The sequence below is a fragment of the Ursus americanus genome, chromosome 31 (genome assembly GCF_024610735.1).
Source record: "Ursus americanus isolate L20-20 chromosome 31, mUrsAme1.1.p, whole genome shotgun sequence".
In the NCBI taxonomy this organism is placed as follows: Eukaryota; Metazoa; Chordata; class Mammalia; order Carnivora; family Ursidae; genus Ursus; species Ursus americanus.
In genome coordinates, this window is record NC_142157.1 from 4,179,823 (window position 1) to 4,205,823 (window position 26,001).

Consider the following 26,001-nt stretch of genomic DNA (forward strand, 5'->3'; position numbering starts at 1 on the left):
ACAGATGAATATGGAGATAGATGTAAAAATAGAAAATTTAAAATAATGTGAGAGAAAAATTTAATCAAGACTCTTTGGGGGAGAATTGAGAGAATTTAATGGTTGATTGGGTGGAGAAGAGTTTTTCAAAACTCAGTTTGAAGTTCCCAGCTTTAGAAACTCACTGGATGAATGAATAATAGTGCAGGTAGAAATAGAATGGATCTGGTGAGAAAACTTCTAAAGACTTCAGCTTTGGACTATGTAAATTTAAGATGTCTAATGGGGGGGGGGAAGATGCCTACGGGATTTAAAACTTTATTAAGAGGGTGGATAACTGTTCTTACTACAATTTTTTAAAAAATACAATAAAAGAAAAAAAATGCCTATGAGAGTTCAAGGAAGAAATATCTAGTGGATATTTAAAGATATAGTTCTAGATGTCAGGAAGGAGTTCAGACCTGAAACTAAAAATATTAGCTTAAATGGAACATGTTGATGAGGGAGAAGTGTCTACAGATGCAGCGGAAGACCTAAAGAGGAATCAGATCATGATTTGGCTGGCCTTTATCAAAGAGAAAACGAGACAAACACAAACAAATCCTAGAGAAATCATTCTCACTTCTACCTGGACAACCAATGGGGCAGAAGACAGAAGGTGGGAAATCAGTTAAGAGACTACCATGTTAATCTGGGTAAAAGTATTACTATGGCTAGTGGAGTAGAACAGTGGAAATGAACAGAGGTGAACTCACTTAAAATGTAGAATAGTCATGGACATCCCCAAGTTCATGCCTTCAATCAGTTGCAAAATTGGGCTGCAATGCAATTTTTTTCTAAATAGAAATCTGGTGTTCCTCTCAGTATATTGCCTATATTCCAGGCTGGGAATATTTATCAACTAAATGCACTTATTTCAGCAGCAATCACTTCAACCACCAGTTATGTTAACTTATCTTTGCAGGTACTGAGAAAGCATGAAAACAGATGAGGGAGAGGCTTTATTTCAGGACCCACCTAAACCACGAATCTGAGATGCTCATTTAGGATGTTTACTTCACAATATTTAAAAATTGCCACAGTTATTGTAATGTCTTTTGTGCTCAAGTAAATAAAGCTCTATAGAGTACCCTGTTTCTTTCTGTAGCTACATTCCAATACCACAAGAAAGACTAGACATATCAAAGGAATCACATAAGCTCTGCATACTTTTGGTAAAAGATACATAAGGCTTGTGGCTGATAGACTTTACCACCACGTGGTATAAGGCCAACAAAATATTAAGCAAGTTTCCAACAGCATATTTCAAGATCCCCTGGAAATTGTTTAATGAGGAGCAGGAGTTATAAAATTGATTTCCATTGTCAAATGTGTGAAGAGGTAAAGACAGGACCTGTCAGTATATTTTGACAATTATATACTTGGCTTGGTGCTGGTAAAAAGGTAATTATGGCCTTTTTAGAAGCCTTTCCAAAATTGTTATTTCACTTTCTGGATTCATCTCATCCCTGTATCCACTGCCAATCTGAATACTTGGTCTTTTGGGGGTCCTTACAGCTCCTCCTCTTTCATATAGCAATCCACTCTTGCTATTTATCTCTACTTTCAAATTTTAGTTTCTTCAGTATATCCAACTGCGTTTTATACTTCTAGAAGGGAAGTGACTGTTGTACCTCTTTGGGGACTTTGTATGGGCATAGGACAACCTTATTTTCTGAAGCAAACACTGAAACAAATCACCTAGTAAACAATTTATTTTATTTTATTTATTAAATTTAATTAACCAACATATAGTACATCATTATTTTCAGATGTAGTGTTCAATAAATCATCAGTTGCATGTAACACCCAGTGCTCATCACATCATGTGCCCTCCATAATGCCCATCACCCAGTTACCCCGTCCCACCACCCACCACCCCTCCACCAACCCTCAGTTTGTTTCCTATAGTTAAGAGAGTCTATGGTTTTTCTCCCTCTCTGGTTTTATCCATTCCATTTTCCTTCCCTTCCCCTATGATCTTCTGTGCTGTTTCTTATATTCCACATATGAGTGAAACCATATGATAATTGCCTTCCTCTGATTGACTTATTTTGCTCAGCATAAAACCCTCCAGTCCCATCCACGTCACTGTAAATGTAAGTATTCATCCTTTCTGATGGCTGAGTAATATTCCATTGTGTATATATATATACATATGTGTGTGTGTGTGTGTGTGTGTGTGTGTGTGTATATATATATATATATATATATATATATATATATATATATATATATATATAACATCTTCTTTATCCATTCATCTGTTGATGGACATCTTGGCTTTTTCCATACTTTGGCTATTATGGACATGTGCTCCTTTGGATCAATACATTTGTATCTTTGGGGTAAATAGCTAGTAGTGCAATGCTGGGTTGTAGAGTAGCTCTATTTTTAACATCCTAAGAAACCTTCATACTGTTTTCCAGAGTGGCTGTACCAGCTTGCATTCCCACCAACAGTGTAAGAGGGTTCCCCTTTCTCCACATCCTCATCAACACTTGTTGTTTCCTGACTTGTTCATTTTAGCCATCCTGACTGGCGTGAGGCAGTATCTCATTTTGGCTTTTTTTTTTTTCCCCTGATCCCAAGGGATGTGGAGAATTTTTTCATGTGTCTGTTGGCCATTTGTATGTCTTCTTTGGAGAAGTGTCTGTTCTTTTTTGAATGGATTTTCTGTTTTTTAGGTGTCGAGTTTGATAAATTCCTTATATATTTTGGATACCAGCCCTTTAGCTGATATGTCATTTGAAAATATCTTCTTCCATTCCAGAGGTTGGCTTTTAGTTTTGTCAGTTATTTCCTTTGCTGTGGAGAAGCTTTTTATCTTGATAAAGTCCCAATAGTTCATTTTTGCTTTTGTTTCCCTTGCCTTTGGAGACATGTCTAGCAAGAAGTTGCTGTGGCCAAGGTCAAAGAGATTGTTGCCTGCCTTCTCCTCTTGGATTTTGATGGATTCCTGTCTCACATTTAGGTCTTTTATCCATTTTGAGTTTATCTTTGTGTATTGTGTAAGAGAATGACATAAGAGAATCCAGTCACATTCTTCTGCATATGGCTGTCCATTTTTGCCAACACCATTTGTTGGAGAGATTTTTCCATTGGATATTCTTTCCTGCTCTATCAAAGATTAATTGGCCATAGAGTTGAGGGCCCATTTCTGGGTTGTCTATTCTGTTCCATTGATCTGTGTGTCGGTTTTTGTGCCAGTACCATACTGCCTTAAAGATTACAGCTTTGTATTAGAGCTTGAAGTCAGGCATTGTGATGACATCAGCATTGGCTTCCTTTTTCAACAATCCTCTGGCTATTCAGGGTCATTTCTGGTTATATACAAATTTTAGGATTATTTATTCCAGCTCTGTGGAGAATGTCGATGGTATTTTGATAGAGATTGCATTGAATGTGTAGATTGTTCTTTGTAGCATAGACATTTTAACAATATTTATTCTTCCAGTCCATAAGCATGGAATGCTTTTCATTTCATTGTGTCTTCCTCAGTTTCTTTCATGAGTGTTCTATAGTTTTCTGAGTACAGATCCTTTACCTCTTTGGTTAGGTTTATTCCTAGGTATCTTATGGTTTTTGGTGCAATTCTAAATGGGATTCACTCCTTAATCTCTTTCTTCTGTCTCATTGTTAGTGTATAAAAATGCAACTGATTTCTGTGCATTGATTTTATATCCTGCCACATTGCTGAATTCCTGTTTGAGTTCTAGCAATTTTGGAGTGGAGTCTTTTGGGTTTTCCACATAAAGTATCACGTTGTCCATGAAGAGTGAGAGTTTGACTTCTTTGCCAATTTGAATGACTTTTATTTCTTTTTGTTGTCAGACTGCTGAGGCTAGGACTTCTAGAACAGCAGTGGTGAGAGTGGGCATCCCTGTCATGTTCCAGACCTTAGGGGAAAAGCTTTCAGTTTTTCCCCATTAAGAATGATATTTGCTGTGGGCTTTCTGGAGATGGCTTTTATGATATTGAAGTATGTTCCCGCTGTCCATACACTGCGGAAAGTTCTAATCAAGAAAGGATGCTGTATTTTGTCAAATGTTTTTTCTGCCTCAGTTGAGAGAATCATATGTTTCTTATTCTTTCTTTTATTAATGCAATGTATCATATTGGTTGATTTGTGAACGTTGAGCCACCCTTGCATTCCAGGAATAAATCCAACTTTGTCATGAACAATCCTTTTAATGTACTGTTGGATCCTATTGGCTAGTGTCTTGGTGAGAATTTTGACATCCATGTTCATCAGGGATATTGGCCTGTAATTCTCCTTTTTGGTGGGGTCTTGGTTTTATTATCAAGTAATGCTGACCTCATAGAATGAGTTTGGAAGTTTTCCTTCCATTTCTACTTTTTGAAACAGCTTCAGAAGAATGGGCATTAGTTCTTCTTTAATTGTTTGGTAGAATTTCCCTGGGAAGTCATCTGGCCCTGGACTCTTGTTTGTTGGGAGATTTTGGATTACTCCTTCAGTTTCCTTGCTGGTTATGGATCTGTTCAGGTTTTCTATTTCTTCCTTTTTCGGTTTTGGTAGTTTATACGTCTCTAGAAATGTATCCGTTTCTTCCAGTTTGCCTAATTTTTTAGCATATAATTACTTATAATATGTTCTTATAATTGTTTCTATTTCTTCAGTTTTGGTTGTGATCTCTCCTCTTTCATTCATGATTTCATTATTTTGGGCCCTTTGCCTTTTCTTGTTGATAAGTCTGCCTAGGGTTTTTTTTATCTTATTAATTCTTTCAGAGAACCAGCTTCTAGTTTTGTTGATATGTCTTACTGTTCTTTCGGTTTCTATTTCATTGATTTTTTGCTCTAATCTTTATTATTTCTCATCTCCTGCTTGGTTTAGACTTTATTTACTGTTCTTTCTCCAGTTCCTTTAGGAGGAAGGCTAGCTTGTGTATTTGAGACTTTTCTAGTTTCTTGAGAAAGGTTTGTGTTGCTATGTACTTCCCTCTTAGGACTGCCTTTGCTGTATCCCAAAGGTTTTGAACAGATGTGTTTTCATTCTCATTTGTTTCCATGAATTTTTTCAATTCTTCTTTAATGTCCTGGTTGACCCATTCATTCTTTAGTAGGATACCCCTTAATCTCCAAGTGTTTGGGTTCCTTCCAAATTTCCTCTTGTGATTGAGTTCAAGTTTCAAAGCATTAGGGTCTGAAAATATGCAGGGAATAATCCCAATCTTTTGGTGTCAATTGTTACCTGATTTGTGACCCAGTATGTGGTCTATTTTGGAGAAAGTTCTATGTGCACTCAAGAAGAATGAGTATTCTATTGTTTCAGGATGGGATGTTCTGCACATATTTGTGAAGTCCATCTGGTCCAATGTGTCATTCAGAGAAAGCCCTTGTTTCTTTGTTGATCTTCTGCCCTAGATGATCTGTCTGTTGCTGTGAATGGGGTGTAAAGTCCCTCAACATTATGGTATTATTATCAATATGTTTCTTTAATCTTGTTATTAACTAGTTTATATAATTGACTGCTCTCAAGTTAGGAGCATAAATATTTATAATTGTTAGATCTTCTTGTTGGATAGACCCTTTAAGTATGATATAGTGTCCCTCTTCATCCCTTACTACAGTCTTTGGCTTAAAATCGAATTTGTCTGATATAAGGATTGCTACCCCAGCTTTCTTTTGGTGTCCATTACAGAATAATTGTTCTCTATCCCCTCACTCTCTCTGGAGGTGTCTTTGGGTCTAAAATGAGTCTCTTGTAGACAGCATATAGATAGTTCTTGCTTTTTTATCCAATCTGATATCTGGTGTCTATTGATTGGAACATTTAGCCCATTTACATTCAGAGTAACTATTGAAAGATATTAATGTAGTGCCATTGTATTAACCTGTAAAATCTGTTTCTGTGTATTGTCTCTTTTCTTTTCTGATCTCTGTTACTTTTTGGTTCTCTCTTTGCTTACAAGATCCCCTTTAATATTTCTTGCAGGGCTGGTTTAGTGATCATAAATTCTTTTAGTTTCTGTTTGTCCTGGAAGCTCTTTATCTCTCCTTCCATTCTGAATGACAGCCTTGCTTGATAAAGTATTCTTGGTTGCATGTTTTTCTCATTTAGTGCCCTGACTATATCATGCCAGCCCTTTCTGGCCTTCTAGGTCTCTCTGGATAGGTCTGCTGCCAGTCTAATGTCCCTATGCTTGTAGGTTAAGGACCTCTTGTCTTGAGCTTCTTTCAGGGTTTTCTCTTTATCTCTGAAATTTGAAGCTTCACAATTATATGTTGGGGTCATGATCTATTTTTATTGATTTTGAGGGGGGTTCTCTGTGCCTCCTGGACTTGAATGCTTGTTTCCTTCCTCAGATTAGGGACGTTCTCAGCTATAAGTTGCTCAAATATACCTTTTGCCTCCCCTTCCTCTTCATCTGGGACCCCAATAATTCTAATATTGTTTTAATTTAGGGTACCACTGATTTTTTTGAATTCTCCCCTTATGGTCCAGTAATAGTTAATCTCTCTTTTGCCCAGTTTCTTTGTTCTCCATAATTTACCTCAGGGAAAGCAGTTAATCACTTTCATGTTCACCAAACTCTACAAACTCCTGCAGTGCACACTGCACAGATCCTCCCTGGGGAAGGAGGGTCGTGGAGTTTCTGCATCTTGGAGTGCTCCAGCTCAGAGAGTGCTCCTGGGATAATACTATAGTTTGCCAATGATGGCAACCGAGTTGAGAGCCCACTTCTGGCCTCACTGATTGTAGCCAGTTTCCCTGCTCCAATGTTTGGGAACTCCGATAACTCAGGCACCTCCTGTTCTTTCTGTGACCCTGGGGATCCTGAGACCACACTGTCCTACCTAGGACTCTGCCCCACTTTGCCACCTGAGCACCTTTCACACAGGGTCATTCCTAACAGGAGCAGACTTCTAAAAGTTCCTATTTTGTGCTCTGAGGTATAACACTTTCTGGTAGCTGTCTTCGGAGGCTCCCTTCCCCCCTGCTGTTTATCTTCCGATATATCCCCTCAGATTCATTTATCCATACCTCCTACCTTGTAAAAAGTGGTTGCCTATTTATAGAATTATAGCAATTATTTCCTTAGATCTCAGGTTGAATTCACAGGTGTTCAGAATGATTTGATAGATATCTAGCTGAATTCAAGGGACCAGATGAAATGAGGTCCCCTACATCTTCCCTCCTCTCCCTGAACAACTTATTTTGAAAACAGACTATTTAAACACAGAGCCCTCCTTGTAAATCAGAATGTGTAATTAACACAATACTGTATTTGTTATACTGTTAAGCTGCAAAGTTTGGACATAATGAATGGCTATTTGTTTATTTAGTTAGTTAACTTTTAAAAGAAATAACAGACTTAATTAATTCAAATAGATGAATGATTAATAGTAGGATTTCAGACTGCATGGGAGGGGTTCTTCTCACAAAATAGTATGCTTTCGTACCTGCATTCTGTATGCACATAAGGTTATCTCTAATTTAAATACATATACACACACCAGTCTTACAGGCCCTTTAGGAATGTGGCACAGTGTACACGTATGAATGAATTGGGGGTGTACAAGTACCACCCATTAAATGAGTAGTTCTTTCCTAGATGTTAGGGGAAAACTGAGGTTTAGTAAATACAAGACCCAGTTCTCAAGAAGGCAAGGTAGACAAACATCTAGTTACATATAAACACCTGAATACAGACAATTATTAATGTAGGAATGTCTGGAAATTGTGACCATTATTTAGTTTGATGACAGATACAAGAAGTGCCCAGCTTAGAATCTACTGATGTGTTAAGAAATTAGAAATAAAACAACATGTCTAGTGCACATTTGGAAACAGAAACAAAGATTGCATGTTATCAAGAAGTTACTTAGTGTTAATTATTTGGTGGGGGGGGAGAAGAAAAAGGTCTTGTTTGAAATATTAAATTCGTATTTTTCTTTAAAATTAACTTTTCTAATGCATGTATATATATGTATATTCACTTAGGGTAGAGATGAATATAGTTTTATTTTCTAAATGAAGAAGGAAATAGACCAAAGATATTGCTTATAATATTTTCATCAACCCATTAATATGAAATCTGCTGTTAATGTGTGTTTCTGTTTCAAAATACCTTATTTCATATATTCTTTGATTCATTAGCCTTGAACTCATGGCCAATAGCAGTATAACTCATGCCTGAATGAGGCTTATCTAAATGACATATTTTCTCCTTAAGACACATCACAGGCTTCCTGTTTTTAGGAACATTAGATAATGTTTCAACATCATGCTCAAGGGCCATTTTAAATAGTGAAATCACCAACCAAAAAAAAAAAAACCACAAAAATGCAAAAAATGTGACACTCAATAGACTGGGAAAAGAACACTTGCTTGTGAGTGTGAGAACGGAAACAAGAAGGCAGAGTATACTCTTGGTCTTCAGCTGGGAAAGTGCATCTTGGGCAACTCAAACTTTCTTTCCCCTACCCTGCACATGGCTACAAATGGTACAAAAGCACTGCTAGTATCAATTGTGGGATTACAAATATATTTTAGCAAGCAGGTGAATTACAAAATAGAATTTGTAAATAGGGAAGTTAAACTATACATGAAAAAACAATGGATAGACATTGGACGTCATACAGCACGGGAAGAAAGGGAACAAGTGAACAAGCTTACTTCCTAAAAGTAGTTTTTAGGCTGCAAGGCAGAGAGGGAGAACCCAAATAGAGATGGGATGTTTTGTTGATAGAGGAGATAGACACAGTTCAGTGAAGCTGATGCAGATAGAAATTATGAGAGAGAATACTAGAAAATAGGGACATATATGCACGTGCACATACATTCACACACACACAAAGTTCCAGACATTGGCTGAGGAATCTTCTATGTCTGACTGAGTACTGACTTAAGTCAATGTCTGGAATCTCCATAAGTTCAGACAGAACATCCAGAAAGTAATCAACCAAAAGATTCTCAGAGTAACACAGGGATGGGAACAATTTGTGTTTCTTCAGCCAAAGTAAAGAGAGAGACCTCATCATATGTGGGGCATTAGAAAAACTCCTCAAAAGAGTGTGGCTATTGTAGTGGGGAAAGTTAGCGCAAGAGTAGGGACTGCTGTGTATATGCCATACTTGACATAATAAGTAAGCTTAGCAGAATTGAAATAATATGCAAGTAACTGCATGCTAGTACAAAATTCAACATTTCTTAATGGAATGCAACGAACTCTACTGCTCAACATATAAATTTTCTGTATCTGGTAATCGGTAGAAACTTACCAGACAAAGAAGCAGGAACATACTCATAATAGGAGGAAAATTAATCAATAGTAACAGACATAAAAAGAAGGAACAGTGTAATTACAAGATAAGATATGAAAGCAGGCCATGTGTCTATCCACAGATGAATAAAGAAGATGTGAAAGATACAGATATAAATATAGGTATAGGAGGAGGAGTTAAGATGGTGGAGGAGTAGGAGACACATTTTTCAGCCAGTCCCCCGAGTCGACCTGGATAGGTACCAGACCAGCCTAAACAACCACGGAACCAGCCTGGGATGCAGGAAGATGATTCTGGATCTCTACAAATGAACATCTCCAGCGCTGAGTATTGAGGTACGAAGCGGGGTGCCATGAAACCTTGCACAGATATCGGAAGATAAACGGAAGGGGAGGGAGCCTCCGCTCGGGCGCCAGGAAGTGGTAGCCACTTGCACGGGAGAGCAGGCGGGGCTCGCGGACAGCACCCCCAAAACAGCAGACTGAGACTGTGAGCCGGGTATGCGCGCCACCCGGCATCTCACAGAACACCGGATCCCGGTGCGCTCACTGGATCCAGACTGAGACCGGGAGCTTCCGGAGGGTGCGCGGGGCGGCTGGCGGCATTAGAAACACAAAGGACAGAGACACACCGGCCCTGGAAGTGAGGGCTGGGACACCGGGTGTGGGGCGCACATCCCGGGATGCTGCAGGGTTGAGCAGCACCAACAGTAACAGAGTTAAAGTGGCCAGAACATTAGTAGAGAATGGACTGCAATCCCTCTGTTCTGAGACAGAGGCTGAAATTCGGCCGCTGCTGCTCTGACTCTCAGAAGAGGCATAGCAAACCGCCAGGGAAAGCCGCCAGAGAATAAAAGCCTGGAAATACCAGCTCACAGCGTGCCCATCCCCATCCCCCCTCGCAAGGGACACGGAGACTCTACCCAAACAGGGTTGCCTGAGTATCAGCGAGGCAGGCCCCTCCCCCAGAACACAGAAGGCAGGCTGAAAAATCAAGAGGCCCACAACCCGGGCACCTGGGTGGCGCAGTCATTGAGCGCCTGTCTTGGGCTTAGGGCGTGATCCCGGCGTTCCGGAAAGGAGTCCCTCATCGGGCTCCTCCGCTGGGAGCCTGCTTCTTCCTCTCCCACTCCGCTGCTTCTGTTCCCTCTCTCGCTGGTTGGCTGCCACATAAATAAATAAATAAAATCTTTAAAGAAGAAGCCCACATCCCTAAGATCCCTAAAAAACAAGGGGCACGGCCTGGGACCCAGTCAATAATTTGGGCTCTGGACAACCCCACAACCTCTCCTCATCAGAATGACAAGAAGGAGAAGCCACCCCCAGCAAAAAAAAGACACTGAGTCTGTGGCCTCTGCCACAGAAATAATAGATATGGATGTAACCAAAGTATCAGAAATGGAATTCAGAGTAACGATGGTCAAAATGATGAGTAGAATTGAAAAAACTATTAACGAAAAGGTTACTGAGAATATAGAATCCCTAAGGACAGAAATGAGAGTGAATCTGACAGAAATTAAAAATTCTATGAGCCAAATGCAGGCAAAACTAGAGGCTCTGACGGCCAGGGTCACAGAAGCAGAGGAACGGGTTAGTGAATTGGAGGAAGGGTTAATAGAGGAAAAAAACAAAATAGAAGCTGCTCTTAAAAAAATCCAAGCCCACGAATGTAGGTTACGGGAGATTACTGACTCAACGAAACGATCCAATGTCAGAATCATCGGCATCTCCGAGGGGGTGGAGAAAAACAGAGGTCTAGAAGAGATATTTGAACAAATTGTAGCTGAAAACTTCCCTAATCTAGCGAGGGAAACAAACATTCGTGTCCAAGAGGCAGAGAGGACCCCTCCCAAGCTCAACCATGACAAACCTACGCCACATCACGTCATAGTGCATATCGCAAATATTAGATCCAAGGATACAGTATTGAAAGCGGCCAGGGCAAAGAAATTTCTCACGTACCAAGGCAAAGGCATCAGAATTACGTCAGACCTGTCTACACAGACCTGGAATGAGAGAAAAGGTTGGGGGAGCATATTTAAAGCTCTTTCAGAGAAAAACATCCAGCCAAGGATCCTTTATCCAGCAAGACTGTCATTCAGAATTGATGGAGAAATAAAGACATTTCAGAATCGCCAGTCACTAACCAATTTCGTAACCACGAAACCAGCCCTATAGAAGATATTATGGGGGGTTCTATAAAAGTAAAAATGCCCCAAGAGTGATACAGAACAGAAAGTCACAGCCAATACAAAGACTTTACTGGCAACATGGCATCATTAAAATCATATCTCTCAGTACTCAGTCTTAATGTTAATGGCTTAAATTCTCCCATAAAATACCACAGGGTTGCAGATTGGATAAAAAGAAATGATCCATCCATTTGCTGTCTACAAGAGACTCATTTCGAACCCAAAGATGCATTCAGACTGAGAGTAAGGGGATGGAGTACCATCTTTCACGCAAATGGACCTCAAAAGAAAGCTGGGGTAGCAATTCTCATATCAGACAGATTGGATTTTAAACTACAAACTATAGTTAGAGATGCAGAAGGGCACTATATTATTCTTAAAGGAAGTATTCAACAAGTGGATATGACAATTATAAATATATATGCCCCCAACAGGGGAGCAGCAAGATACACACGCCAACTCTTAACCAGAATAAAGAGACATATAAATAAAAATACATTAATAGTAGGGGACCTCAACACTCCACTATCAGAAATAGACAGAACACCCTGGCAAAAACTAAGCAAAGAATCAAAGGCTTTGAATGCCGTACTCGACGAGTTGGACCTCATAGATATATATAGAACACTACACCCCAGAACCAAAGAATACTCATTCTATTCTAATGCCCATGGAACATTCTCAAGAATAGACCATGTTCTGGGACACAAAACAGGTCTCAACCGATACCAAAAGATTGAAATTATCCCCTGCATATTCTCAGACCACAAAGCTCTGAAATTAGAACTCAACCACAAGGAAAAATTTGGAAGAAACTCAAACACTTGGAGACTAAGAACCATCCTGCTCAGAAATGACTCGTTAAACCAGGAAATCAAAAATCAAATTAAACAATTTATGGAGACTAATGAGAATGAAAATACAACAGTCCAAAACCTATGGGATACTGCAAAGGCAGTCCTAAGGGGGAAATACATAGCCATCCAAACCTCACTCAAAAGAATAGAAAAATCTAAAATGCAGTTTTTATATTCTCACCTCAAGAAGCTGGAACAGCAACAGAGGGACAGGCCTAATCCACGCACGAGGAAGCAGTTGACCAAAATTAGAGCTGAAATTAATCAAGCAGAAACCAGAAGTATAGTAGAGCAGATCAACAGGACTAGAAGCTGGTTCTTTGAGAGAATCAATAAAATTGACAGACCACTGACAAGACTTATCCAAAAGAAAAGAGAAAGGACCCAGATTATTAAAATTACGAATGAAAAAGGAGAGGTCACAAGGAACACCATTGAAATTGGAAGGATTATTAGAAATTTTTATCAACAGCTATATGCCAATAAATTAAGCAATCTGGAAGAGATGGAATCCTTCCTGGAAACCTATAAACTACTGGAGATTGAAACCGGAAGAAATTGATTTCTTAAACAGGCCAATTAATTATGAAGAAATTGAGTCAGTGATAAAGAACCTTCCAAATAACATAACTCCAGGCCAGGACGGTTTTCCTGGGGAATTCTACCAAACATTCAAAGAAGAAATAATACCTATTCTCCTAAAGCTATTTCAAAAAATAGAAACAGAAGGAAAGCTACCAAACTCATTCTATGAGTCCAATATTACCTTGATCCCCAAACCAGGCAAAGACCCCCTCAAAAAGGAGAATTACAGACCGATCTCCCTAATGAATATGGACGCCAAAATCCTCAACAAGATACTTGCTAATAGAATCCAACAGTACATTAAAAGGATTATCCATCACTATCAAGTGGGATTCATACCTGGGATGCAAGCGTGGTTCAATATTCGCAAATCAATCAGCGTGATATATCATATCAACAAGAAAAGACTCAGGAACCATATGATCCTCTCAATCAATGCCAAAAAAGCATTTGACAAAATACAGCATCCTTTCCTGATTAAAACCCTTCAGAGTGTAGGAATAGAAGGTACATTTCTCAATCTCATAAAAGCCATCTATGAAAAGCCTACTGCAAATATTATTCTCAATGGGGAAAAGCTGGAAGCCTTTCCCTTAAGATCAGGAACTCGACAAGGATGCCCACTCTTGCCACTATTATTCAACATAGTACTAGAAGTCCTTGCAACAGCAATCAGACGACAAAAAGGGATCAAAGGTATTCAAATTGGCAAAGAAGAAGTCAAAATGTCTCTCTTCGCTGATGACATGATACTCTATATGGAAAACCCAAAAGAAGCCACTCCCAAACTATTAGAAATTATAGAGCAATTCAGTAACGTGGCGGGATACAAATTCAATGCTCAGAAATCAGTTGCATTTCTATACATGAATAAAGAGACCGAAGAAAGAGAAATTAGGGAATCCATCCCATTTACAATAGCACCAAAAACCATACGTTACCTTGTAATTAATTTAACCAGAGACGTAAAGGACCGATATTCTAGAAACTATAAATCACTCTTGAAAGACATTGAGGAAGACATAAAAAGATGGAAAGATATTCCATACTCAGGGATCGAAAGAATTAACATAGTTAAAATGTCCATGCTACCCAGAGCAATCTACACTTTCAATGCTATCCCGATCATAATACCGAGGACATTTTTCAAAGAACTGGAACAAATAGTCCTTAAATTTCTACGGAACCAGAAAAGGCCCTGAATCGCCAAGGAACTGTTGAAAAGGAAAAACAAAGCTGGAGGCATCACAATGCCGGATTTCGAGCTGTACTACAAAGCTGTGATCACAAAGACGGTATGGTACTGGCACAAAAACAGACACATAGACCAATGGAACAGAATAGAGAGCCCAGAAATGGACCCTCGGCTCTTTGGGCAACTAATATTTGATAAAGCAGGAAAAAACATCCAGTGGGAAAAAGACAGTCTCTTCAATAAATGGTGCTGGGAAAATTGGACGGCTACATACAAAAGAATGAAACTTGACCACTATCTCACACCATACACAAAAATAAACTCCAAATGGATGAAAGACCTCCATGTGAGACAGGAATCCATCAAAATTCTAGAGGAGAACATAGGCAGCAACCTCTACGACATCGGCCAAAGCAACCTTTTTCATGATACATATCCAAAGGCAAAAGGAACAAAAGATAAAATGAATTTATGGGACTTCATCAAGATAATAAGCTTCTGCACAGTCAAGGAAACAATCAAAAAAACTAAGAGGCAGCCCACGGAATGGGAGAATATATTTGCAAAGGACACTACAGATAAAGGACTGGTATCCAAGATCTATAAAGAACTTCTCAAACTCAATACACGAGAAACAAATAAACAAATCAAAAAATGGGCAGAAGATATGAACAGACACTTTTCCAATGAAGACATACAAATGGCTAACAGACACATGAAAAAATGTTCAAAATCATTAGCCATCAAGGAAATTCAAATCAAAACCACACTGAGATACCACCTTATGCCAGTTAGAATGGCAAAAATAGACAAGGCAAGAAACAACAATTGTTGGAGAGGATGTGGAGAAAGGGGATCCCTCCTACATTGTTGGTGGGAATGCAAGTTGGTACAGCCACTCTGGAAAACAGTGTGGAGGTCCCTTAAAAAGTTAAAAATTGAGCTACCCTATGATCCAGCCATTGCACTACTGGGTGTTTACCCCAAAGATACAGACCTAGTGAAGAATAGGGCCATATGCACCCCAATGTTCATAGCAGCATTGTCCACAATAGCTAAATCATGGAAGGAGCCGAGATGCCCTTCAACAGATGACTGGATTAAGAAGTTGTGGTGCATATATACAATGGAATATTACTCAGCTATCAGAAAGAACGAGTTCTCAACATTTGCTGCAACATGGACGGCACTGGAGGAGATAATGCTAAGTGAAATAAGTCAAGCAGAGAAAGACAACTATCATATGATTTCTCTCATCTATGGAACATAAGAACTAGGATGATCGGTAGGGGAAGAAAGGGATAAAGAAAGGGGGAGTAATCAGAAGGGGGAATGAAACATGAGAGACTATGGACTATGAGAAACAAACTGAGGGCTTTAGAGGAGAGGGGGTTGGGGGAATGGGATAGACCGGTGATGGGTAGTAAGGAGGGCACGTATTGCATGGTGCACTGGGTGTTATACACAACTAATGAATCATCGAGCCTTACATCGGAAACCGGGGATGTACTGTATGGTGACTAACATAATATAATAAAAAGTCATTAAAAAAAAAAGATAAATATAGGTATACATATGTATATGATGGAATATTACTCTGCCATAAAAGGAATGAAATCTTGCTATTTGCAAATACATGGATGAAACTACAGAATATAAGGCTAAATGAAATAAGACAGTTAGAAAAAGACAAATACAATGCAATTTCATTCATATGTGGAATTTAAGAAACAAATGAAAAAAAAAAAAAAAAAAAAACAAAAAAAAGAGACAAAGAAAAAACCAGACTCTTAAATACGCAAAACAATCTGGTGGATGCCAGAAGGGAGGCCGGTGGGAGGATGAGTGAAATAGATAGAGGAGATTAAGAATACTCTTTTCTTGATAGATATGGATAAGTGTATGGAATTGCTGAATCATCATATTGTACACCTGAAACTAATATAACACTGTATGTTAATTATACTTTTATAAAATAATAAAATAAATAAACAGCTATTAGAGTATTGCAAATATACTTAAGAATGTAAAGGAAAATATAAACAAAATAAAGAGAGAAATGGAAGATATAAAATGATTCAAATGGAAATTTCAGAGATGAAAAAATTAAAATCTAATAGAATTCATAGAAGAAATAGAAAAATAATAGAGATTTCAATACTCCTCCCTCAGTAATTGGTAGAACAAACAGACAAGCAGACAAAAACTTCCATAGTGACATAGCCTTGTAACTATTAAAAAATTTAATTCAGAGCTAAAAATATTCCCCAAAGAAAATTCCCAGCTGAGGTTGCTTAACCAGGGAAGCCTATGAAATATTTAAAAAAAAAAGTGTATTAGGTTGAGAGACATTCTTTCAGGAAATAGAACTGGAGGCAACATCTCCCAGTTTGTTTAATGAGGACAGCATTACTCTGGTAGGAGAACCGGAAAAAAAAAAAAAGACATAATAAGAAAACTACAGACATAAATATAAAAATGCTTAACAAAGTATTAACAAAATAAATGCAGCAATATATAAAATAGATGATACATCATGACTGAGGTGGGTAATTATACCAGGTATGCAAAATTGGCTTAATATTAAAAAATTTAAAAATGAGGGGAGGAGTTAAGATGGCGGAGGAGTAGGGGACCCTTTTTTCAGCTGGTCACCTGAGTTGAGCTGGATAGGTACCAGACCATCCTGAAGATCCACGGAATCAGCCTGAGACGAAGGAAGATACATCTGGATCTGTACAAATGAACATCTCCAGCGATGAGTATAGATGTACAAAGCGGGAAGCCATGAAACCGTGCACAGATATCGGAAATTAAATGGAAGGGGGAGGGAGCCGCCTTGTTTGGGCACCGGGAAGCGGTAGCCACCTGCACGGGGGAACGGGCTGACTCGTGGACCGGCACCCACGAGAGAGCAGACTGAGACCGTGAGCAGGGGAATGTGCACAACCAGTCTGAGGGCTGGAGCTTCGGAGTCTGTGGGGGTGGCTGGCGGCTGGCAGCTGGCAGTGTTAGAAACACAAAGGACGGAGACGCTCCAGCCCTGGAAGTGAGGATTAGGAGGACGGCTGTGGAGCACATAACCAGGGATGCTGCAGGTTGAGCAGCACCAACAGAAACAGAGTTAAAGTGGCCAGAACATCAGTGGAGAGCAGTCTGCGATCGCTCTGTTCTGAGACACAGTGGGATTCGGCCACTGCTGCTCTGACTCTCAGAAGAGGCACAGAAAACGTCCAGGAAAAGCCGCCAGAGAACAAAAGCCTGGAAATACCAGCTAACAGTATGCCCATCCCCATACCCCTTCACAGGGGGCATGGAAATGTATCCAAACAGGGTAGCCTGAGTATCAGCGCGGCAGGCTGAAAAATCAAGAAGCCCACATCCCTAAGGTCCCTGTAAAACAAGTGTGCACTGCCTGGGTCCTGGTCAATAATTTGGGCTCTGGACAACCCCGCAACCTCTTCTCATCAGAATGACAAGAAGGAGAAATCCCAACCAGTAAAGAAAAGACAATGAGTCTGTGGCCTTTGCCACAGAAATAATGGATATGGATATAACCAAATTGTCAGAAATGGAGTTCAGAGTAACAATGGTCAAGATAATGTGTAGACTTGAGGGGCGCCTGGGTGGCACAGCGGTTAAGCGTCTGCCTTCGGCTCAGGGCGTGATCCCAGCATTACGGGATCAAGCCCCACATCAGGCTCCTCCGCTATGAGCCTGTTTCTTCCTCTCCCACTCCCCCTGCTTTGTTCCCTCTCTCGCTGGCTGTCTCTGTCTCTGTTGAATAAATAAATAAAATCTTTAAAAAAAAAAAGATAATGTGTAGACTTGAAAAAAGTATTAACGAAAATGTTAATGAGAATATAGCATCTCTAAAGGCAGAAATGAGAGCGAATCTGGCAGAAATTAAAAATTCTATGATTCAAATGCAGTCAAAACTAGATGCTCTGATGGCCAGGGTGAATGACGCAGAAGAACAAATTAGTGAATTGGAGGATGGGATGGTAGAAGAGAAAGAATAGAAACTTGGATCAAAAAAATCCAATTTCAAGAATGTACGTTACGGGAGATTACTGACTCAATGAAACGTTCCAATGTCAGAATCATTGGCATCCCCGAGGAGGTGGAGAAAAATAGAGGTCTAAAAGAGATATTTGAACAAATTGTAGCTGAAAATTTCCCTAATCTAGCAAGAGAAACAAGCTTTCATGTCCAAGAGGCAGAGAGGACCCCTCCCAAGCTCAACCACGACAAACCTATGCCACGTCACGTCATAGAGCAATTCACAAATATTAGATTCAAGGATACAGTATTGAAAGTGGCCAGGGAAAAGAAATCTCTCATGTACCAAGGCAAAGGTATCAGAATTACGTCAGACCCGTCTACACAGACCTGGAATGAGAGAAAGGGTTGGGGGGGCATTTTTAAAGTTCTTTCAGAGAAAAACATGCAGCCAAGGATCCTTTATCCAGCAAGGCTCCATTCAGAATTGATGGAGAGATAAAGACCTTCCAGAATCATCAGTCATTGACCAAATTCGTAACCACAAAACCAGCCTTACGGGAGATATTAAGGGGGGTTCTATAAAAGTAAAAAAGCCCCAAGAGTGATATAGAACAAAAAGTCACAATCTAAAGAAACAAAGACTTTACAGGCAATATGGCATCATTAAAATCATATCTCTCAATAATCAGTTGCAATGTAAATGGACTAAAAGCTCCCATAAAACGCCACAGGGTTGCAGATTGGATAAAGAGACATGACCCATCCATTTGCTGTCTACAAGAGACTCATCTTGAACCTAAAGATACATCCAGACTGAAAGTAAAGGGATGGAATACCATCTTGCATGCCAATGGACCAAAAAAGAAAGCTGGGGTAGCAATTCTCGTATCAGACAGATTGGATTTTAAGTTAAAGACTATAGTTAGAGACACAGAAGGGCACTATATTATTCTTAAAGGATGTATCCAACAAGTGGATATGACAATTACAAATATATATGCCCCCAACAGGGGAGCAGCAAGATACACAAGCCAACTCTTAACCAGATAAAGAGACATATAGATAATAATACGTTAATAGTAGGGCACCTCAACACTCCACTATCAGAAATAGACAGAGCACCTAAGCAGAAAATTGACAAAGAAACAAGAGCTTTGAATGCTATGCTCGACTAATTGGACCTCATAGATATATATAGAACACTACACCCCAGAACAAAAGAATACTCATTCTGTTCTAATGCCAATGGAACATTCTCAAGAATAGACCATGTTTTGGGTGACAAAACAGGTCTCAACCGATACCAAAAGACTGAAATTATTCCCTGCATATTCTCAGACCACAACGCTTTGAAATTGGAACTTAAACATAAGGAAAAATTTGGAAGAAACTCAAACAGTTGGAGACTAAGAACCATCCTGCTCAAGAATGATTCTAAACCAGGAAATCAAAAATCAATTGAAACAATTTATGGGGACCAATGAGAAATAAAACACAACGGTCCAAAATCAATGGGATACTGCAAAGGCAGTCCTAAGGGGAAAATACATAGCCATCCAAGCCTCACTCAAAAGAATAGAAAAATCTAAAATGCAGTTTTTATATTCTCACATCAAGAACTGGAACAGCAATGGAGGGACAGACCTAATCCATGCACGAGAAAGCAGTTGATCAAAATTAGAGCAGATATCAATGAATTAGAAAGCAAGAGTACAGTAGAGAAGATCAACAGAACTAGAATCTGGTTCTTTGAAAGAATAAATAAAATTGAGAGACCACTGGCAAGACTTATCCAAAAGAATAGAGAAAGACCCAAATTAATAAAATTATGAATGAAAAGGGAGAGGTCACAACCAACACCAATGAAAGTGGAAGGATTATTAGAAACTTTTATCAACAGCTTTATGCCAATAAATTAATCTGGAAGAGATGGAGGACTTCCTAGAAACCTATAAACTACCAAGACTGAATCAGGAAGAAATTGGTTTTTTAAACAGACCAATTAATTATGAAGTGATGAAACAATGATAAAAAAAAAACTTCCAAAAAACAAAACTCAAGGACCTGATGGTTTCCCTGGGGAATTCTACCAAACATTCAAAGAAGAAAAAATACCTATTTTCCTAGAGCTATTTCAAAAAATAGAAACAGAAGGAAAGCTACCAAACTCATTCTATGAGGCCAATATTACCTTGATCCCCAAACCAGGCAAAGACCCCATTAAAAAGGAGAATTACAGACCAATTTCCCCAATGAATATGGATGCCAAAATTCTCAACAAGATCCTTGCTAATAGAATCCAACAGTATATTAAAAGGATTTTCCATCATGACCAAGTGGGATTCATCCCTCGGATGCAAGGGTGGTTCAACATTTGCAAATCGGTCAGTGTGATACATCATATCAACAAGTAAAGTGTCAAGAACCATATGATCCTCTCAATAGATGCAGAAAAAGCATTTGACAAAAGACAGCATCCTTTCCTGATTAAAACACTTCAGAGTGTAGGGATAGAGGGTACATTCCTCAATCTCATAAAACCATGTATGAAAAGCCTACAGCAGATATCATTCTTAATGGGGAAAAGCTGAAGTCTTTCCCTTAAGATCAGGAACACGGCCAGGATGCCCACTCTCGCCATTATTATTCAACATAGTACTAGAAGTCCTTGCAACAGCAATCAGACGACAAAAAGGGATAAAATGTATCCAAATAGGCAAAGAAGAAGTCAAACTGTCTCTCTTTGCAGATGACATGATACTCTATATGGAAAACCCAAAAGAAGCCACTCCCAAACTATTAGAAGTTATAGAGCAATTCAGTAATGTGGTAGGATACAAAATCAATGCTCAGAAATCAGTTGCATTTCTATACACGAACAATGAGACTGAAGAAAGAGAAATTAGGGAATCCATCCCATTTACAATAGCACCAAAAATCATACATTACCTTGGAATTAACTTAACCGGAGACGTAAAGGACCTATATTCTAGAAACTATAAATCACTCTTGAAAGACATTGAAGAAGACAAAAAAGATGGAAAAATATACCATGCTCATGGATTGGAAGAATTAACATAGTTAAAATGTCCATGCTACCCAGAGCAATCTACACTTTCAATGCTATACTGATCAAAATACCAATGTCATTTTTCAAAGTGCTGGAACAAATAGCTCTTAAATTTGTATGGAACCAGAAAAGGCCCTGAATCGCCAAGGAATTGTTGAAAAGGAAAAACAAAGCTGGGGTCATCACAATGCCAGATTTCAAGCTGTACTACAAAGCTGTGATCACAAAGACAGCATGGTACTGGCACAAAAACAAACACATAGACCAATGGAACAGAATAGAGAACCCAGAAATGGACCCTCGGCTCTTTAGTCAACTAATTTTTGACAAAGCAGGATAAAACATCCAGTGGAAAAAAGACAGTCTCTTCAATAAATGGTACTGGGAAAACTGGACAGTTACATGCAAAAGAATGAAACTTGTCCACTCTCTCACACCATACACAAAGATAAACTCTAAATTGATGAAAGACCTCAATGTGAGACAGGAATCCATCAAAATCCTAGAGGAGAACATAGGCAGCAACCTCTACGACATCAGCCACAGCAACATTTTTCATGACACATCTCCAAAGGCAAGAGAAACAAAAGATAAAATGAATTTATGGGACTTCATCAAGATAAAAAGCTTCTGCACAGCTAAGGAAACAGTCAAAAAAACTAAGAGGCAGCCCACGGAATAGGAGAAGATATTTGCAAGTGATACTACAGATAAAAGACTGGTAATCAAGATCTACAAAGAACTTCTCAAACTCAATATGTGAGAAACAAATAAACAAATCATAAAATGGGCAGAAGATATGAACAGACACTTTTGCAATGATGACATACAAATGGCTAACAGACACATGAAAAAATCTTCAAAATCATTAGCCATCAGGGCAATTCAAATCAAAACCACACCAAGATACCACCTTACGCCAGTTAGAATGGCAAAAATTGACAAGGCAAGAAACAACAATTGTTGGAGAGGATGTGGGGAAAGGGGATCCCTCCTACATTGTTGGTGGGAATGCAAGTTGGTACAGCCACTCTGGAAAACAGTGTGGAGGTCCCTTAAAAAGTTAAAAATTGAGCTACCCTATGATCCAGCCATTGCACTACTGGGTATTTACCCCAAAGATACAGACCTAGTGAAGAGAAGGGCCATATGCACCCCAATGTTAATAGGAGCATTGTCCACAATAGCTAAATCATGGAAGGAGCTGAGATGACCTTCAACAAAATGAACAATTTCTCAACATTTGCTGCAACATGGACGGCACTGGAGGAGATAATGCTAAGTGAAATAAGTCAAGCAGAGAAAGACAATTATCACATGGTTTCTCTCATCTATGGAACATAAGAACTAGAAAGATCAGTAGGGGAAGAAAGGGATAAAGAAAGGGGGGGTAATCAGAAGGGGGAATGAAGCATGAGAGACTATGGACTCTGAGAAACAAACTGAGGGCTTCAGAGGGGAGGGGGGTGGGGGAATGGGATAGACTGGTGATGGGTATTAAGGACAGCACGTATTGCATGGTACACTGGGTGTTATACGCAAGTAATGAATCATCGAACTTTACTTCAAAAACCAGGGATGTACTGTATGGTGACTAACATAATATAATAAAAAAATATTAATAAATAAATAAATAAATAAAATTGGGCACTAAAAAAAATAAAAATAAAATAAAACAATGCAATTACTACAATAATAAAATTTTTAAAATAGTATGTGATTATCCCATATGGTACGCCAAAGCATTTGAGAAAATTCACATATTCATCATAAAAATTCATAGCAAAATGTGATAAACTTATAAGGGACACAAACAAAAATCTTCATCTAACATCTTACTTAACAGTGAAATACTGATTGTTTTGACCCCCAAAGACTAAGGTAAGAGTGTCCTTTTCCATCTACTCCACTCATATTTATGCCAGAGGACAGTGTAATAAGGCAAAGAAACAACAACAACAAAATACAAAAAAAGCATGTGGATAGAAATGGGAGATATAAAACTTCTTTATATGCCGACAACATTATTGCCTAGAATAGCATAAGGAATCTACAAACTAACTACCAGGTACTAGGGTGATTTAGCAAAGTCACAGGTAACAAAAATCAGTTTTTTTTTATCATATATAAGAAAAAAATTGAAGTTAAATAATACTATTTACAATGACATCAAAAATTAAATGCTTAGATATAGATTTAACAAAATTTATGTAAGAGGTATACATAGAAGACTACAAAACATTCTTGACAGGAATTAAATAAGTACTAATTAAATAGAGGGATATAACATATTAACAGAACAGAGCACTCAATGTTATTGAGATGGCAAATCTCCCCAAAATTGAAACTCCATAGTTTCAACACAATAACAATTAGGAAATACGACAAGCTGATTTAATATTTCATGGAAATTCACTGAACTTAGAATAGGTAGAAGACAGAGAGACAGAGAGAGAGAAAATTTGGAGAACTTCCAGTATCTGCTATCAAAACTTACTAGAAATGAGTCTGTTAGAGAAAGACAAATAATATGATTTCACTCATATGTGGGCTTTAAGAAACAAAACAAAGGAGCAAGGGCAACAGAGAGAGAGATAAGCACACCAAAAAACAGACTCTTAACTGTAAAGAACAAACTGATGGTTACCAGAAGGGAGGTGGGCAGGCAATGGGTGAAATAGGTGATGCGGATTAAGGAGTGCACTTGTCGTAATGAGCACGGGTGATGTATCCAATTGTTGAATCACTGTATTGTACACCTGAAACTAATATAGCACTGTATGTTAACTAACTGGAATTTAAATAAAAACTTAAAAAACATTTACTAGAATGCTACAATTACCAAGACAGTGTGGTACTAATGAAAAGAGAAACAAACAGATTAATGGAGTACCATGAAGTCCAAAAATAGACCCACACTGATACAATTACTTGATTTTTAACGCGGGCATTAACGCACTTCAAAAGTGAAAGAAAAATCTTTCAATAAATAATTCTGAAACAACTGGATATCCATATAAAAAATGAAAGAAAGAAAGAAATTATTCTGTCACTTGTTAAAACAGTAGGGAAGACTTTGCTCAGAACTATTTCAAATGGTGTTAGGACTATCACAACTGAGAAAGATCCGGCCCAAATCTAAATACAGCGGAGATAGCTTGGGACTTAGAGACATCAAGCAGGTGAGGGGGTTGGTGGATGGAAAATCACTTATGAAGGGATATCAAAGGTAGGGTTATTCTTGCTAAACTGACTGTCTGTTTAAGAACCATCTTGTCTGTACAAGATTCTTTCCAAAGGCAGGCCAAGGGCTTAGACATCAAGAATGGAGGATGAGGACTTTGACCAGATATCAAGGGTGATCAGATATCAAAGAGAGAGGATTCTCTATCAACTAAGTTAGCAACATTCTTGCCACAACTGGACTGTGAAGGCTGAAGACAAGGCCCAAGGGTGAGGCCTAATCAAAAAGAGAGCCAGGAGTGCCATGGCAAAGAGGAGAGGCAGAAGGAAATGTGAGGGGCAGGCCTGGATCCCCAGGGCTTTCCAAGCGCTCCCACCCCCAGACCCTGCCATGCCACCCCGGCCAGTAGGCGCCCTGAGCCAGGCCAGAACCCCATCACAGAGCTGCTGAGCTGCCCTGAGCTGCCCCTGGGCCCAGTGCAGAGCTGGGGTCAGTGCTTCCCTTGGGTCTGGGGACAGGTGAGCATCCTGACGAAGACCAGGGTCCTAATGTTGGCAGCCTGGGCAGGTGCAAGAGATTGTTGGCACCCTCCACAGGGGTGGGGGAGCCCACTTACAGGCCATTTCTGATTCTGACACGATCTTGAGCAGGTTTGCATGTAATGGATGGACTTGTAAGAAGTGATGGACTTACAACATTCTAGATCGCAGCAAGATCATCAGTGAGCAGTAGTGCAATGAGCTCAAGGGGCTCTTTCACCACTATTATCCAGTTGAGATTGACCCAACCTGGACGGTCATAGAGAAGTTACTTCATATGATGGATTTGAGGACCGAAGCATGTGATCTTTCATGCCAGCAGAAGATTCAGAAGTTTCAGATAGCCCTGGTGGTTAGAGAGTCCAATGTAATACTAAGGGAGGGATACAAGACATTCCTCAATACCCTCTGCCAACATAACATTCCCCTTTTCATTTTTCCGCAGGCATTGGTGATATCCTAGAGGAGATTATCCAACTGATGAAAGTGTTTCACCCCATCATCTACATTGTGTCTAATTACATGGACTCTGAGAAAGACAGTTTCCTACAGGGATTCAAGAGCCAGGTCATATGCACAGACAACAAGAATAGCTCTGTTTGTGAGAACTCCAGGTACTTCCAGCAGCTTCAGGGCAAAACCACATCCTCCTGCTGGGAGACTCCATGGGAGACCTCACTATGGCTGATGGGGTTCCCCAGTGTGGAGGGCATTCTCAAGATTGGTTTCTTAAATGACAAGGTGGAAGAACAGCAGAAGCACAACACAGACTCTTGTGACATTGTGCTGGAGAAGGACCAGACACTGGACGTGGTCAACAGGCTGCTACAGCACATCCTGCACTGTGGATACTGGAGAGAGATGGAGGTCTCCTGAGTGTGCAGGCATGGGCCAGGCGCTGCAGGCCATGGAGAAAAGGGAGCCTCACCTAGAAGCCACCCTTCTGGGAGCACTGCTCCTCCCTGTGAGTACAGAGAAGAGTCCAGGGTGGTGCAGCTGCTGAGCCCATGTCCCTCCCTAATTTCCCAGCACCTTCTATAGTATTCTCCAGAGGTATGTGGGAGGTCCTGTCAGGTGGAAGGACCAATCAGATGAACACAAGACT

General features: G+C 39.4%; 1 pseudogene; it reads left to right on the forward strand.

Annotated features, from left to right (window-relative positions):
* The first annotated feature begins 464 nt into the window (after positions 1–464).
* On the forward strand, positions 465–25,772 carry LOC123784895 (7-methylguanosine phosphate-specific 5'-nucleotidase pseudogene; annotated as a pseudogene).
* The last annotated feature ends 229 nt before the right edge of the window (positions 25,773–26,001 follow it).